This window comes from Furipterus horrens, unplaced genomic scaffold (assembly GCF_987537825.1).
Source record: "Furipterus horrens unplaced genomic scaffold, mFurHor1.1.pri manual_scaffold_13, whole genome shotgun sequence".
NCBI lineage: Eukaryota > Metazoa > Chordata > Mammalia > Chiroptera > Furipteridae > Furipterus > Furipterus horrens.
Genome location: NW_028327183.1, coordinates 43,012,689 through 43,029,338, shown reverse-complemented (window position 1 = coordinate 43,029,338; position 16,650 = coordinate 43,012,689). Strand labels below are relative to the sequence as shown.

Here is a 16,650-nt window from a genome sequence, read left to right as displayed (position 1 = left end):
GGTCGGTTTCCCTGTACATACTTCTGGAACTTTCTGCAGTGTTGGAAATGTTGCCTATCTGTGCTGCTAACATGGTAGGTAAGCCACCAACCTCCTGTGGCTATTGGGCACTCGATATGTGGCTAGCCAGACCAGGGGACTGAATTTTCAATCTTATTTAATTTTAATTATCGGAACTTAAATGTACTTATGTGACTAGTGGCTACTATGTTGGGCCTACTCCTGAGGAAGTGTAAAAATGTACCCTGTTTTCCCTGAAGGCACTAAGCTTCAAGGACTGCTGAGTTGGGAGGGGAGGGAGGAGAGGAGAGGAAGGGAAAAATTGAAAGGGGGAATATTGGGACTTTTCTACGTGGATGATGGGAGTATGAATTGAATCCGCCAAATAAAAAAGGCACACATCCTTCCTGGAACTCAACAATGAAAGACAAACAACCCAATTCAAATACAAGCCAAAGATCTGAACAGACACTTCACAAAGGAGGAGACACAAATGGCCAGTATGTGCATGAAAAAAATGTCATTAGTCATCAGGGAAGCGCGAATTGAAACTGGAATGAGATCAACAGACACAACGGCTAATATTCAAAATGACTGACAATGTTGCATGTTGACGAGGATGTGGAGCAACCAGGACAGCTGGTGGGGATGTAAAAGGCAGGCAGAATAACAGCCCCCAAAGGTGACCATGTCCTAATCCCCAGGGCCAGTGAGCGTGACCTTACAGGGCAAAAGGGACTATGCAGATGTGATTAAATTAAGAATCTTGAGTTGGGGAAATTATTCTGGATTAGCTGATGGGTCCTCAATGCCTAAATGTGACCACTAAGGTATTTATATGAGGAAGCCCAAAGGGTCTAAGTCAGAGAAGAAGATGTGACGATGGACGTAGAGGTTGGCGGGATGAGGCCACGAGCCAAGGAGTGAAGGCAGCCTGGAGAAGCTGCAAAAGGGACGGAAAATTCTGCTGACACCTTGACGTTAGCCCCAGAACACCCGTTTCAGACATCTGACCTCCAGAACTAGAAGATACATTTGTGCTATTTTAAGCCATCAAGATGGCGGCAAGTTGTTAGAGCCAGCGACAGAAAACTAATACAGCCACCTTGGGAGAAGTTCTGGGATTAATGTTATTTTTCTTTAAAATTATTTATTTATTTATTTATTTTTAGAGAGAGGAGAAGGGAGGGAGAAAGAGGGAGAGAAACAGCCATCGGTTGCCTCTTGTGTGCCCCCAACCGGGCCCACAACCCGGCGTGTGCCCTGACAGGCAAATCTAACCAGCGACCTTGGCTTTGCCTGATGATCCCCAGCCCACTGAGTGACACCAGTCAGGGCAACACTGAGACTTCTGCTGAGTAGCCTCAGACCCGGCATTAGCGCCAAGTTTGAAACTGTTAATGTAGCAAACACCACTCACCCCGCACGGGTGACTCCCCGAGAAACTACCCCATGGGACTCATGTGCTGCCCAAGGCTCTTTCAGTGGCTGAGCCCAACAGACAGACAACCCACAGGTCACAGATGATGCTCCAACCACCTGAACCATCTGGTCAGGGCTTTTTTGTTTTTTAAATATTTTATTTATTTATTTTCAGAGAGAGGAGAAGGGAGGGAGAAAGAAAACGAGAGATACAGCACTGTGTGGTTGCCTCTCCCACACCCCCCAAGTGGGGACCTGACCCACAACCCAGGCCTGTGCCCTGACTGGGAATCGAACCGGTGACCCTTTGGTTCGCAGGCCAGCGCTCAATCTACTGAGCCACACCAGCCAGGGCTGGCTTTGTTTTTAATGAGAAAGACGTGGATGGATGCAACATAGCAATCTTGAGGACATATTATTGCATGCAGTGCCACTGGAGTCTTGCCAGCAGGAACTTGGAAGGGGACGAGGGAACGTCAGTGGGGAGGGATCTGTCCTGGGTCCTGGGTCCTGAGTGCAGTGGTGGTTACAACGCTGTCAGCATCTGTCAAAACTCACAGATCCATTAACTACAAAGGGTGGATTTTGCCTCATCTAGGGACTTTATCTCTGCATCTATTATATAATTATGCATTATATAAGTTATACCTCAATAAGCCTCATAAGCCTGACTTTAAGAAAAAAACTATTCTCTTTTTTAAAGATTTTATTTATTTATTTTTAGAGAGAGGGGAAGGGAGGGAGAAAGAGAAGGAGAGAGACATTAATGTGTGACTGCCTCTCGGATGCCCCCCAACTGGGAACCTGGCCCACAACCCAGGCATGTGCCCTGACTGGGAATCAAACCGGTGACCCTCTGATTCGCAGGTTGGTGCTCAATCCACTGAGCCACACCAGCCAGGCCACAAACTATTTTTAGGATCTGCAGGTTTTATCAGACACTGAAGGTATGGTCACAAGGTCAAGAACCAGCAGGTGCAGAAGGGAGGCATGTTTGAGCGTGGGCATTGAGCGGGCACAACTGCATCACCTGCCTGGAGTCCAGTGGAAAGGGAAGGAAGGACATTCCAAGGAGAAGGCCCTGCCTGGGCTTAGGCTGAGACTCAGAGGTGGGTCCTGGGATGGGTGTGCCAACCAGGGGGCTGGGAATGCAGGGAACCTTCAGAGGAGTGGCGTGGCGGGGGAGGAGGAGGCAGGAGGTGGGTTGAAAGCAGAAGGGGGCCCTTGGCATACTTGGTTTCTATCCTGTCACCGGGCTGTTGTAATATACAGCTGGCCATATATTCGTTAATTATACACCTGCCTTATCTTCCCGGCCCAGCCTGCATTCTATTCAGGTGGGCAGACAGTTCTGGAGGCCCAAGGGACACTGGCCACTTTGCTGGACTCTGAAGAACTGGTCCCTACTCTTGAGGAGATCCCGGACAAGCTGGGGAGACCAACAGGTAAGTAGGTGGTCCCCACACCTTGGGGAGAGGCTATAGTGAAAGGGCCACAGGTGCCAGTAGAGCTCCCTACTAGAAATCATGGAAGGCTTCCTGAAGGAGGAGGCATCAGGGTAGGCCTTTCCCAACATCCTGAGACTAATCTCAAAAATAATCATGATAGTAATAGCTGTCAATATTTGAGTGCACAAAATCACTGCATTAAGCACAAGACAGGAATCAATTGATTTAACCTTACAAATCTACAAGGTAGATACTTTGATCATCATCTCCCTTCTACAGATTAGGAAAGTTGAGGCACAGACTCTGTTCTCTGTCCCCAAAATGCTCCTGCTCTGGTTAGGGAGACAGTCTCGGATAGAGTCTCAGTCTAGTGAACTTGTGCTTTAATGGTGGCAACAGAAAGCATTGGTGGGAATTGAGCCCAGTGAGTCGGGGGAGTGGCAAGTGGAAAGACCTCTAAGAAGAGACCACCACCTAAGATGGACCCTTTTTCAGGGCATGGAGGTAGGCTCATAGAGTTGCATCATATTTTCAGTTCTCGTCTCTGTCATTTGAACACACCCTATTTTGCTTTCTTTCTGCTTTTGCCCTTTACATTCCTGGCTTCTTTCTGTCTCCTCCCTGGCACCCCATGGACAAACCCAACACGTTTAACATTCGTGCGCCCTTGGGTAGGAATAAAGGCCTGCAGGCCAGACAAGGGTTGCTTTGTGGAAATCTATCTTCTAAATTGATATGAAAGATATAAATCATACCTTTCAATTTGTTCTATAGACCTGGTTTCATTTATTTGTTTTTTGAAAGATTTATTTATTTATTTTTAGAGAGAGGGGAAGGGAGGGAAGAAGAGGGAGAGAAACATCAATGTGCTAGGAGAGAAATGTTGATCCATTGCCTCCTACTAGCCCCCAGCTGGGAACCTGGCCCGCAACCCAGGCATGGGCCCCGACTGGGAACCGAACCAACAATCCTTCAGTTCCTGGCCAGCACTCAGTCCACGGAGCCACACCAGCCAGGGCTGGTTTCGTTTCTTACTTCTCCCCATCAACATTATGTTTTTAGGTTCTCTCCATGTTCCGATGTGTAACTCTGATTTCTTGCCTCCAGAACACCATGGGGAATCCGCTCCTGTTTTATTTGTCCTGTCTCCAAGTAACAGATCCCATGGTGTCCTACACCTGTGTCAACCTTTCCTGTGGGTTTCTACTGGGAAATGAGGTTTCTGGGACACAGGATAAGTGCGTAGTTAACGTCCAAAAATTCTGTCCCATCATCTGAGGTGGATGCTGAGGTCCTAGCAGCGTTCCACCAGGCGGAGAAGCATGGAGAAGGGAACAGCCAGCCCAAAGGGCCACGAAAGTCCACAGTGCATCCTGGGGTCAGAAAATTATGGGTCAACCTCCCCAAGGGGTGGAACCCTTCACCGAATAGCCGTGTAATAAATACCTGACAGGATTGATTTCTTTTTCTTTTTCTTTTTTTTCCTAAAAAGGAAACTAGTCTTGTTGTGGGTGGCACTTTGACACCATCTATTAAAATCTCAACTGCATTATAGTCTTTGCCTCAGCAATATGCTCTGTGCACAGGAGGAAGTAGGAAGGATGTTTACTGAGCTGTCATTTGTACAGTGACAAATGGAAACCACTAAAAGCTCCATTAGCAGGAGAGGAGTCAAAAGAACCACAGACTGTGGTTGTGGAATACCATTCAGGTGTGAAAAAGATGAAGGTGAATTTAAATAAAAAATTTTAATTTTATTTATTTTTAAAGAGAGGGGAAAGGAGGGAGAAAGAGAGGGAAAGAAACATCGATCTGTTGCCTCTCGCAGGCCCCCAGCTGTGCCCTGATCAAGAATCAAACTGGCGACCTCTAGGTCCACAGGCTGGTGCTCAATCCACTGAGACACACCAGCCAAGGCAGATTAAGGTGAATTTAAATGTAGAGGCATGGAAAGTTTCCTAAGACATATTGCTTAGTAAGAAAAGTAAGCCACAGTTCAATATATCAAGTATTATCCAACTTCCTAAACACAAGAAATCATCAGGAATGTTTTTGTTACTTGTTCATTTCAGCAGATCCTCTCGCAACAGTGTTTTCTGTCCTACATTGGTTCATTATGAGATTGTTGAGATGCCGTAGGAACTTAACTCTTGTTTATATCAATTAGCTTATGGTAAAATTGGTTTCCTTATACATTGTTTCACATAAAGCCTCAGAACCTATTGACTGTGTTAAGTGAGGACTTACTGTGTATAAATCAGAGGTTGTAAACTTTTCCTGTAAAGTCTCAAAAAGTATTTTCAGCTTTGAACATCATAGGGCCTCTATCATAACTCCTCAACTTGCCCCTCAGTGTGAAAGTAGTCATAGATGATACATAGACAAATGAATGACCTTGGCTGTGTACCAATAAAACTTTATTTACAAACACAGACAGAGGGCCAGAGAGGGCGTACAGTCATTTGCTGACCCCTGATATAAATATATAATACATGTTTTTGGAAGAATCCACACCAAAGTATGATCAGGGGTCCATCTAGAAGGGGAGGTGAAAAGGAAGGTGCTGGTCAAGGTCAGCGTCACCCTCTTATTTGAACGTTTCCACCTTGTGTAATTAAAATTGTTTTACTTCAGAAAGAAAATAATTTAAAGATAGCTTGGTGTGGCTCAGTTGGTTGGACTGTTGCCCAGTGATTGAAGGGTTGCAGGCCCCATCCCTGGCCTGGGCGCATACAGGAGGCAGCTGATCCGTGTTTCTCTCTTATATTGATGTTTCTGTCTCTCTCTTCCTCTCCTTTCCTCTCTCTCTAAAAGCAATGAAAAAAAAAATGTCCTTGGGTGAGGATAAAAAAAAAAAAACAATTAAAATTAGGTTGGGTGGCCTTTTCACCCTTCCTGATTATAAGGTAATGAGTGTCATTTTAGGAATGCCAGCAGCAAGTAAAAGTAACGAGGAAGTAAAAGTTGCCCGTCACTCTACCAGCTCGAGCAGAATTTCCTAAAGGGCTTGTTTATTACACTTATGACAGAGATTTACAGAGCACTTACTGTGTGCAAGGAACTGTCCTGGTGCTGGGCACAGAGCAGTAAACGGAGCAGAATCCCCACCCTCTCTAGGGTTGATTTTCTGCAGTCAAAGAGAGTTAGACAATAAATAACAAACACAGTAGCCCTGGCTGCTGTGGCTCAGTGGACTAAACGCCGGCCTGCAAACCAAAGGATTACTGGTTCGATTCCCAGCCAGGATACATGCCTGGGTTGCAGGCCACCTTCCTGGTTAAGGGGGTTGGGGCGTGTGAGAGGCAACCACACATTGATGCTTCTCTCCCTCTCTTTCTCCCTCCCTTCCCCTCTCTCTAAAAACAAGTAAATAAAATCTTTAAAAAAAAAATGAACACAGTAGATAAGTAGATGATGTTCCTCTCCCTCTTTCACCGCCCCCTTCCCTTCTCTCTAAAAATACATACAATTAAAAAAAATCTTTTTAAAAAAATAAGAAACACAGCAAATAAGTGAATGATATACTATGCTGGCAGATTAGAAGTGCTAGAGGAAACAGATACAGGAGAGTCGGTGTGGTCGGAGCAGAGTAATCAAGAGGAAGAGGTTTGGGAAGTGAGGGCAGACAGGGGGCAAAGGGTGAGGACTTTCCTTTGACTCTGAGCAGGCCCGGATCCGGGGGTGGACTTCCCTTAGGTGTGAATGGGTTCCTTCTGCCTGGTGTGAGGGCTGGTCTTGTCTTTGTTCCTTCCGCCTCCTCAGCCTTGGGAATGGATACACCTCCTGTTTGCGCAAAGTTTTATTGGAACACAACCACGCCCATTCGCTTACATAGTATCTATTGCTGCTTACCTGCTACAAAGGCAAACAGTAGTTAAGACAGAGACCATCTTATCTTGCCTTCTAAGCTGAGGTATAGACTGTCTGGCCTTTTACAGAAAATATTTGCTGACCCCTGGTCTAGAACAAAGCCTGGCATGTAGTGGGCACTCAATACATGTTCGTCATGGCAGAAAGGAGCCCATCACTCATCTGTGACCCACACGAGGTCACCAGCTTGCTCTTGTCTCAGAGCCAGTTCCAGCTCTGAGTCACACGCAGGAAAACATCAGCCCAGTGGCCAAAAATAAAATGCTGGAACCATTCGAATCTCTGCCACAGAGAAAATGCCCAGGCAGGATTATAGTCAGGACCCACAGCGACACTTAGCATGCTTCTTGTCCTTCTCTTTTTCTCTATTAAGACTCGAGCCCCCTTAACCCCCCCCAGGCGCAGAAGCTGCTCCCCCCAATCTTTTTCTTGTTCAAAAATCTCCCCAAACCCTCTTCCGCTGAGCAGCCCCTCCCTGGCTCTCCCATCTCCTCCTCTCTAAGCTTGAAAGTTTTATTCTTGTGCATGAACTTGGCTCTTCAGGGCTTTCCCCCCACACCTCTGCTGCCCATTTCTCGGATTCTGCATAACAAGCAGTTATGACTTTAGAAAACAGGACCGTGCCAGCTGGCAGGAATCCCTCTCTTCCTCTGGGAACTCTGAATTCTCCCACATTCTCATTTCCTCCCTAGCCCTGCACACATCCATCCCAATCTTCCAGCCACCCCCACGTCTGAGTTTCAGAGCTTATGCTGTACCCTCGGGACCCACTGAGGACTCAGAGCTGGCCGCTGACAGCCAGGGGCTCACAGTTTCATGGGGGGGGCAGTCCCAGGGCCCAGGGAAGGACGTGGGTGCATCATCAAGGCACCCGCTCTCTGGGGCAGACTTAGATGGAGGACAGAGGGAAGGCTCTGAGTAGCCGAGGGCCTCCTTCTGACTCTGTTGCTTGGGTCTCAGCCTCTCTGGTGACTTCATATAGTGATCCACGACCCAAGCTCTGGTGGCAGACACCCAGGGTTCAAATTCAGACTCTGATGCTTTCTAGCTGTGCAGCCGTGGGCAGCTTTCCCTTGATGTACTCATCTGTAAATTGAATATTGACACTAGTGCCTACCACTTAGAGTTACTGGGAGGATTATGGGATTTGATACATATACGGGGCTTAGAATGGTGCCTGGTGCACACTAAGCAGTCAGTCACTAACAGCAACTATCAGAGCACTTAGCACAGGCATCCAGCTCATAGAACGCCCTCAGCTAAAGGAAGCTTAATATTAACATTCAGTGATGTCATAAATTACCCCAGAGACTGAGCAGCATTAATAATGTCTCCAGTGTAGACCCTTGGTGGGAATGATGACATCACTAGTTGCCAGGTAGATTTAACCCTAAATAGGGTTGATGACATCACCAGGTACCAGGCAGAATGGGGTTAGAGTGGGTGCCACAGTGTTCTCTCCTGTTGAAATGTTTCCTGGTGCCTTTGGGCACATGGAACTTTTATGGGCCTGAGGCTCATTCTTCTTTAAGTTAAATGGGGATAGTAAAAGTATCAATTTAAGAAGATTGTTGCAAAAATCCAATGAGTGAGTTAATACATACAAAGGACACAAAATCCATCACCCAGTCAGCACTCAATAAACAACAGCTCTGCCCTGGCCTGTGCATCTCAGGTGACGCATCATCCTGTACACTTTTTCCCCTGAACTTTCCCAATTATCTTCCTATTGCAGGAGATAAGATGTGGGGTCTGGAATCAGATAATCTGGGTTCGAATCCCAGCTTAGCCAGTTCCTAGCTCTGGGGCCTTGCTCAAGTCCTGGCCCCTCTCCGAGGTTCAGCTTCCCCACCTGAAGAATGGGGGTAATGGCAGACACCTTGCAAGATTGCTGTGAGGGTTCAGAGTATTTGTTAAAAGGTAAAGAGTAGTTCAGTGTTTTAGGGGTCCCTCCGATCTCCCTGCCTTTGGTGAGGCCCAGAGGAATGGCCTCTTTCCCAGGACTTACAAAGGTGATTGAGGAACCCGCGGGGCCTGTGTAGCCCGGAGGAGGTGCCAACCCCATCCAGGGTCAGACAGGGTCAAACCCCACATCCGCCACCACTAGCCGAGGGGCCCTGAGCCGGCCACTGGCCCTCTCACAGCCTGCCTCCTCCTTCCCAAACAGGGGTCAGAACTCACACAAATATTCACATCTTGTGCTTTGTGACCCTTAACAGGGTCACAAATTTGAATATTTGAATATTGGGGCCAGTTGACTTACTTTCATTTCTTTATATATCACATCATTTATTGAAATGTTTTTATTACGCTCATTGAGGTTTCGTAGTTTTTTTAAATAGAAAACCAGAACTTTGCTTTTTTGGCTTTTAGTTAGGTATTTTTATGAGTGAGGCCCCAGGCTCCAAACTGATGTTTGGAGCCTAACTCTGGGGCCAGCTGCCTGCATTCAAATCCTGGCCAGACTCCTTCATGTCCCTGTGACCTGGGACCCAAGTCACTTAACATTCCTGAACATCAGGTGATAACAACAGTCCCTGGCCTGGAGGTGAGCTGATAGCCCACATGCAGCACTTAGAACAGTACTTGGAACATCATAAGTGCTCAACAAATATTTGCCAGCCACCCACTGTTATTATTTTTTCATTATTATTGCTGACATTCCTTGTCAATCTCTAATCCTGTTTGCTCTTAATAACGCTTTGGCTGCCCATTAGAACCACCCTGGAAGCTTATTAAAAATACCAAATACCCGCCCTGGCTGGGTGGCTCAGTTGGTTGGAGCACCGTCCCATACACCAAAAGATCGTGGGTTGGATCCCCAGTCGGGGCTTGTACAAATGGCAACTGATCGATGTTTCTCACCAACATCGATGTTTCTCTCTCTCCCTTCCTCTCTCTCTCAAATCACTTTAAAAAATTATCCTCCAGTGAGGATAAAAAACAAAACAAAACAAAACAAATACCCTGTAACACCCCAGAGAGCCTGATTTATATGTGCGGGCATGGAACGCAGGTGTTGGTATTTTTAAAAAAACTCCCCAGATAATCCTAACATGAAGGCGGGGTTAGAACCGCTATCCTATTTCTTCTGTTTGCTGTAAAGATTATGTAACGTGAGAGATACTGCCTGCTTAAGAGACGGGCTACCTCAGCCAACCTCACCACCGTCGATCCCATCTCAATCTTAAGAGGCACCATAGCAAAATGGGAGAGCCCGGAGCTGGACCAGGGTCTGCCCCATCCAACTGGGTGACCTTGGCCAAGGAACTTGACCTTTCTGTGCCTCAGTTTCTTTATCTATAAAATGCTTTATAATTGTGCAGATGTACCAGGACCATATATAGTCTTTATGTAAGTGATGTGTTCTCATTCGTTTTTTATCTCCTTGAAATAATGTGTTACTTAATTATAATCTGCTACAATCATTTTATTTCACCCACCCCCATGAGACAATATATTTTAGAGTGCCTAGTATATGCTTAATAAATGTTAGTTTGTATTGTTACTAAATCTCTCTGGGCCTCAGTTTCCTTTTAGATAAAATGGGGATAATGATAGACTCTACTTGTATAAGGTAAGAGGAAATCAATTAATACATGGAAGGCATTTATCCCAGAGCTTGTGGTTTTCCATACTCAGTGTTCTCACTAATTATTATTACAGACCCAGATCCCTTTCTCAAAACATGCTCCATGTATCATAGTTAAGAATTCAGAATGTTTTTATACTTTAGGAAAATAATAAGGTACTTTTATGGGGCACCCCCGATGGGGTCTGAGGTAGTCCTGGTAATCCATTAATTTATAATTTGGCAACAGCCCTGGCTGGTGTGGCTCAGTGGATTGAGCGCCGGCCTGCAAACCAAAGGGTCATCGGTTCGATTCCCAGTCAGGGCACATGCCTGGGTTGCGGGCCAGGCCCCCAGTTGGGGGCATGGGAGAGGCAACCACACATTGATCTCTCTCCCTCTCTTTCTCCCTCCCTTCCCTTCTCTCTAAAAATAAATAAATACAATTAAAATAAATAAATAAATATAACTTGGCGACTAAGTGTGGGAATAGTCACACGAGGTGGGATAAAGACAGTACACAGCCCCATGCGCCTTCAAGTCAGGATGCTGACACCCGCTCCCCATCGCCGATGCCCTCCCGGGCAGGAGGCCACTCACGTAGATGAGGCCGGAGTAGTAGCGCTCACGGAGGTTGTGCAGCACCGAGGCCTCATTGAGGCACGTCAGCTCGGCCATGTCCTCGGCCTTGCTGAACTTGGGCGGGTTCATGCGCTGGATCTGGTCGCGGGGCAAGCGCAGCCGGCGCCCGCTCTCCGCCAGCTCCACCTCCGCCTCCTCCTCGCCCTCATCTAGCAGCGCCGCCGCCTCGAACCCGTGCAGCTCCGAAGGCACCCACACCAGGCGCCGAGCGGTCCACTCCACCTGCGGGGAGGTGCCGGAGCCCCCAGGCCCCGCACCTGCGCCGGGCCCCAACGGTGCGAACAGGAACGGCTGGGCCGCCTCGGGCACCGGGCCCGGCCTGGGTGGCACCTTCCTCCCGGGCATGGTCATGGTCACTGCGGCCATGGTCTGCAGGGGAAGAGAAGAGAATGGAGGTCAAGCGGGGCTCCATTCCCACCCCAAATCCCCCAGGCAGTCCCCTTTGTCTTTCTTCACCAGACCTCTTTTCATAGTTCTGCAAAATGGGTCCAGGGATCTCTTTTCTCATTTCATCCATTCGCCTCTCTACCCACTCATTCAACAGGTATGTAGTAAGCCAGGCTGTGAGCCCGGCACTGTTCAAGGCTCTGGTCATACAGCCGTGAACAAGCCCGAAAAAGACCCCTGCGCTGTCCAATACGAAGCCACAGCACCGTGTGGCTGCTGGGCACTTGAAACGTGGCAAGTGGGCCCTGACCGGTGTGGCTGAGTTGGTTGGAGCATCCTTCCAAAAACTGAAAGGTCGTGAGTTTGATTCCCAGTCAGGGCACATGCCCAGGTTGCGGGTGCGGTCCTGGTTGGGGTGCGTGCAAGATGTTTCTCTCCCTTTCTCTCTCCCTCCCTTGCTCTCTTTCTATAATCAATAAAAAGAACATTAAAAAGAAAAAAAGAAATGTGGCAAGTAGGACTAAGGAATAAATTTTTAATTGCATTCAACTTTAAATTTAAATATAAACAGCCTCATGTAGCTACTGGGCACTTGAAATAAAGACTTCAAATGAAGATGGGTTCTAAGTTTAAGATACACACCAGATTTCTATTTGATGACATATTGCAATAATATGCTGGACATATTGAATTAAATAATATATAGCATTAACATTAATTTTTACTTTAAAAAATGTTAATGTGGCTACTAGAAAAATTTAAATTATACATTTGGCTTGCATTATGTTTCTATTGCCTAGTGCTGCTGTAATCCCAGGAGACAGATAAAAAGATAAATAATTATATAGTATGTTAAATGATGAGAAATGCCAAGGAGAAAAATAAGGCAGGGAACAGTGGATATTAGCATTGAGTGGTGTTGCAGTTTTAATTGGAGTGGACAGGAAAGGCCTCTCTGATGTGGCATTTGAAAAAAAAAACTGAGGGAAATTAAGGGAGCAAACTATGGGAATATCGGGAGGAAAAGCATTTCAGGCTGGGAGAATAGTCAGTGCAAAGGCCCTGAGGCAGGAGTGTTCCTGTATGTCTGTGGCATTGTGAGAGGCCAGGGAGGCTGGATTCTAGTGATGGAAGGAGAGAAGGAGGCAGGCGAGGTAAGACTGGAGACAAAGGGGGCCAGAGTAGGTCATGATGAGGAAGTTGACCCCCTAGATGGGAGACCTAAAGGGCGTCAATCTGATGTGTGTCACTCAGGTACCCAGACTACACCAGGTCTACCCGATGCCTGCAGCACAGACTCAAATCTCCTGCCTCAGTCAACAGTGCCTCCCTTCCCTGTGACCCGGCTTCCTTCTCTGTATAATGGGGAGACTGGCCACATTCATTCACTCCTCCATTCAGTCAGCCTTCCCTGAGGCCGTGGAGGCTGGGGGCCCTGAGATGAGTCAGACAGGGCCCCGCCTGGAGGAGCTGGAGGTGTGGAGTGATCTGCTCTCAGATGGTCACAACCCGGTGTGAGCTGTGAGCTGTAAGGGAGGCACCAGGTGAGCCAGAAGGTACTCAGCCCCTCCCCGCCCTCAGCGGGCCACAGACCAGTAGTGAACAGACCGCAGCAACTCCACAGCCTAAGCACCATCAGGAACGACATTCTCCCTGTCCCTCCTTACGGCCGCTCCTCTATTCTTTTCCACTGCCCCGGACACCCGCATCACTGCCCGGCCACACCGGTGCAGGAGCACCCCAACATTTCCGTCTCCCCCACCTTACTGCTTCTGCCTCTGGCCTCGGGGCCCCCGGCACCTCCAATATGCCCCTGGAGAAGTCCCTCCAAACACCCAGCTCTTCTTGAGACATCCTCAGACCTGGTCCCATCAGGCTCCTGTCCTTCCTGCAGAGCCTTTCCCACTGGAAACCTGGCTCCAAGCCACACGTCCCACTGCCCCCTAGACCCTCTCCTCACAGCCCAGCGCCAGCAGTCCTGGCCCACAGTGATGCTTGCTCCTGATGCTCTCGGGCCTTGAACCCTGCCCTCAGACGGCAGGACCCTACCCCCAGCGGATGGTGTTTCACCACCTCCCAGGCCACAAACTAACTGCCAAGGCCTCCTGCGTGGCCCTGATCCACCCAGATCCCAGCCCCATCCCCAGGACTTTACCCCCGCTGCACCCTTCCCTACTCCACCCACTTCCTCTCCAGCCCTCGGCCTTTGACCAGGAAGGGTTTGGGAGTTTTTGCAATCACCCAGTCCTATATCGTCCCCTTCCTAGAGCCAGGAGTCCAGGCCCCCAGCACCCTCCTCCTCCAGACTCAGGAGCCCAGGCCCCCAGGACCAAGGAATCTGAACCCTCAGCCCCCTCCTCCTCCCTTAGCCCCCTGAGCTCAGGCCCCCTCACCTCACTGCAGCCAGGCCAGAGGGGCGGATGCCTGGGGACTGATTCTGAGGACTGACAACAGCGCTGACCAGGCAGACTGCAGGCCTCAGCCGCCAGCCCCTCAGGCAGCCCCACCCTCTTCAGCCAGCAGGAACGCCTCTGCCTCGGCTCATTACTGTCACCAGGGCAGGTGAAAGCACCTGCCCTGGGAGGGGCAGAGACTGCTGGGCTAGAAAATGAAAAGGAGCCAGGGATCCGCCCCTGGGGCAAGGGTTGGGGCCCTTGGAATCCAGCCCTCTGACCTCAGCAGAGTGCTAGTACTCAGGAGTCCCCTCCATCCCCAGACCCAGAAATGTGCGTTCCCAGCCCCCTCCTCCCTCAGGCCCAGAAGTCTAAAACCCCAGGCTCCTCTTTCTCAGACCCAGGAACCAGGCCCCCAGGCTCCTCTCGCAAACCCAGGATTCTGGACCCGCAGCCCCAGGATTCCGGATCCCCAGCCCCAGGATTCCAACCCCCGCCCCCTCCAACAGACCCAGGAGTCCAGCCCCCAGACCGAGTCCTGGCCCGCGTGCCTTTCTCCCTCCAGACCTAGGAGTTCCGGCTCCCAGCGCCGTCCTTACTCCGACTGGGATTCCTGGCCCCCAACCCCCCTCCTCGGATCCAGGAATCCGAGCGCCCAACCCACATTCCCCCGAGACCCAAGCGCTTGGGTCGCCGCCCCCTTCTCCCGAAGATCCTCGGCACTACCTGGGCGCACCGCGCGGCGCAGGAATCGGGAAGCTGGGGAGGGGGCACAGGAATCCCCGGTCCCCTTCAGAGTTCTCAGGTGCGGCTACCTCCGCGGTCCAGCGCGAGGCGGGGCCACGTCGCGTCACCAGGAGGGAGCCTGGCTCTGATGTCACCCAGCACCTGCCCGGCTTGGGAAGGGGGTTGGGCCCTGGAGCCGCGAGCTCAGGACAGGAGGATGCGGGGAGGCGGGGATGAGCCGGCAGCCAGGTGGGCGGCAGGGACGGCGGCGGCGCCAGGAGCCCCTCCTTCTGGCGGGTAAAGGTCGGGCGCCCGCCGCGGAGAGGGCTGGGGTCTCCGGGGTTTGAATCCCGCTCAAGCTTTCTGGGCTTCAACTTTCCTCTGTGCATTTCGGTCAGTAAAAGAAATTTTAAAATGTGGGAGAAAGAGCCCAGGGCGGGGCTTAAATAAGCAATGCCTCACGATTTCACTTACTGTCTCTGAGCCTCAGGGTCCCCACCCTTGGAAATGGGACAGTACAACCTACAGAAGGTACTAGGAGCACCAAAGAGGACGGCAAAGCACTACTCCGGCCTCGGGAGCTTCAGTCTCCTCACGGGTGAAATGACGACTAAATAGTGCTAAGCGCACCTACTATGTGCTTGGTGTTTTCTGCTCTGAGAACAGCTCTCCGAGTGTTAGCTCATAAAATGAACCCCCCCTAAAAAAAATGAGATGGGGACGATGAGCATCTCCATTTCTCCGATGGGAAATCGAGGCACAGAGAGGCCAAGTCACGCGCTCAAGGTCACACAGTCGGTACGAGGGAGCGCTAGGCTCAAGCCCGGATGGTTTTCTGCCATTGTACAGAGGGGGCTCGGGGGAGAAAGTGTTGTATTAGGTTCTCCAAGATGTCAACTTTCTCCTCTCACTTGGTAACTCTTGGAGCCGGCTTCCCCGTCTAAGCCGCAGGGACCGCAGTCTCCCCCGTGGACAACTGCGGGATCAAAGCGGTTCAGGGACCCGCACAGCGCCAGCCTCCCAAGTGCGAGCCTCAGCTCCGCCCCCTGCAGGCGCCAACTCTGCCCGCCTCGGCTTTCCCCTCCCTGTAAAACGGGTACAACAGAGCCCACTTCGAGCTCGTGTAATTAAAGGACATTATTTAATTATAAAAACAAAAGCGCCCAAGTACTGTGTCGGTGCTCAGAAACATGTCCCTCCCCGCCCCTCTGCCTCCGCCGGGCCTGACCCTTGTCTCGGATCCGCAGTTTTTTACAAGTGAAAACAGACGCTGTCTTCTCTGGGGGCGGGGGACTGAAGGCGATGACTCAGGTATTAAAGCTTGCAGGGTCCCGAGGCGAGCCTCAGTTTCCCCACCTACGGAACAGGCCTAGGGGCCGCCAGCGAGGACCCCGATCTGGCCTCGCACACAGTAGGGACTCGAGTTGGGGGGAGTATAGATGCTCCGTCCCGCCCCCCCCCCGCCGCCCCGTAGCTGTTCCGCAGCACGCCCAAGGTGATTGTCCCAGTCACCGCTCCTGCCCCTGCGTTCGCGCAGGCCCCGGGGCCCCGTTCGCAGCCCCGAGGCCCAAGCCTCCCAGGGCCCCGTCCCGCTCCGCCACCTCCGGCGGGCAGCGAGCCCCGGTGCACTCACCGGCTTCCAGAGCCATCCCGAGGCTTCGGCCTGAGGAGAAAGAGGGGCGGGTCTTTTAGGAAAGCTCCGCCCACACGAGCGCACAAGAGACCAATCGGCGCCCGCTGCGGCAAGCTACGGTCCCGCCCATGGGGGGAGGTGCCACCAATCAAGACGAGTTGCTGGCAGGAGAAGCCAATCAGAAGTTATCGGAGTGTGCCAGCCGTGGGAAAAGAACCGCGCGGGAGCTCGGAGCAAGACTGCGCGGTTGTGGGCGGGACCCGAGGCCCGACGGGCAGTGGGTTCGACCAACGGCGAGGCTCGGGGGGCGGCCTGGGGCGGGAGGCCCAAGAGACCAGGGTGAATGGGCCGCTTTGTACGCGAGGAATGAATGGGGACCTTTGTGAGGACCCGCGTGGGGGGGGGCCGGAGGGAGGCCAAAATGCCTGGGTCCCCCGGGAGCTGGCGGGCAGGAGAAACGGGAGAGAGAATTCACTTTTGTCGAACACAGACCTCGTACCAGGCACTCCCCCAGTCTCACGCCCACCGGGGAGTTGTGGGCGCCACTGTCAGTAAGAA

The 16,650-nt window shown here is 50.7% G+C and overlaps 1 pseudogene; it reads right to left on the bottom strand.

Annotated features, from left to right (window-relative positions):
- Nucleotides 1-10,788: 10,788 nt before the first annotated feature.
- LOC149994785 (myosin-14 pseudogene) lies at nucleotides 10,789-16,100 on the bottom strand (annotated as a pseudogene).
- Between the last annotated feature and the right edge of the window lie 550 nt (nucleotides 16,101-16,650).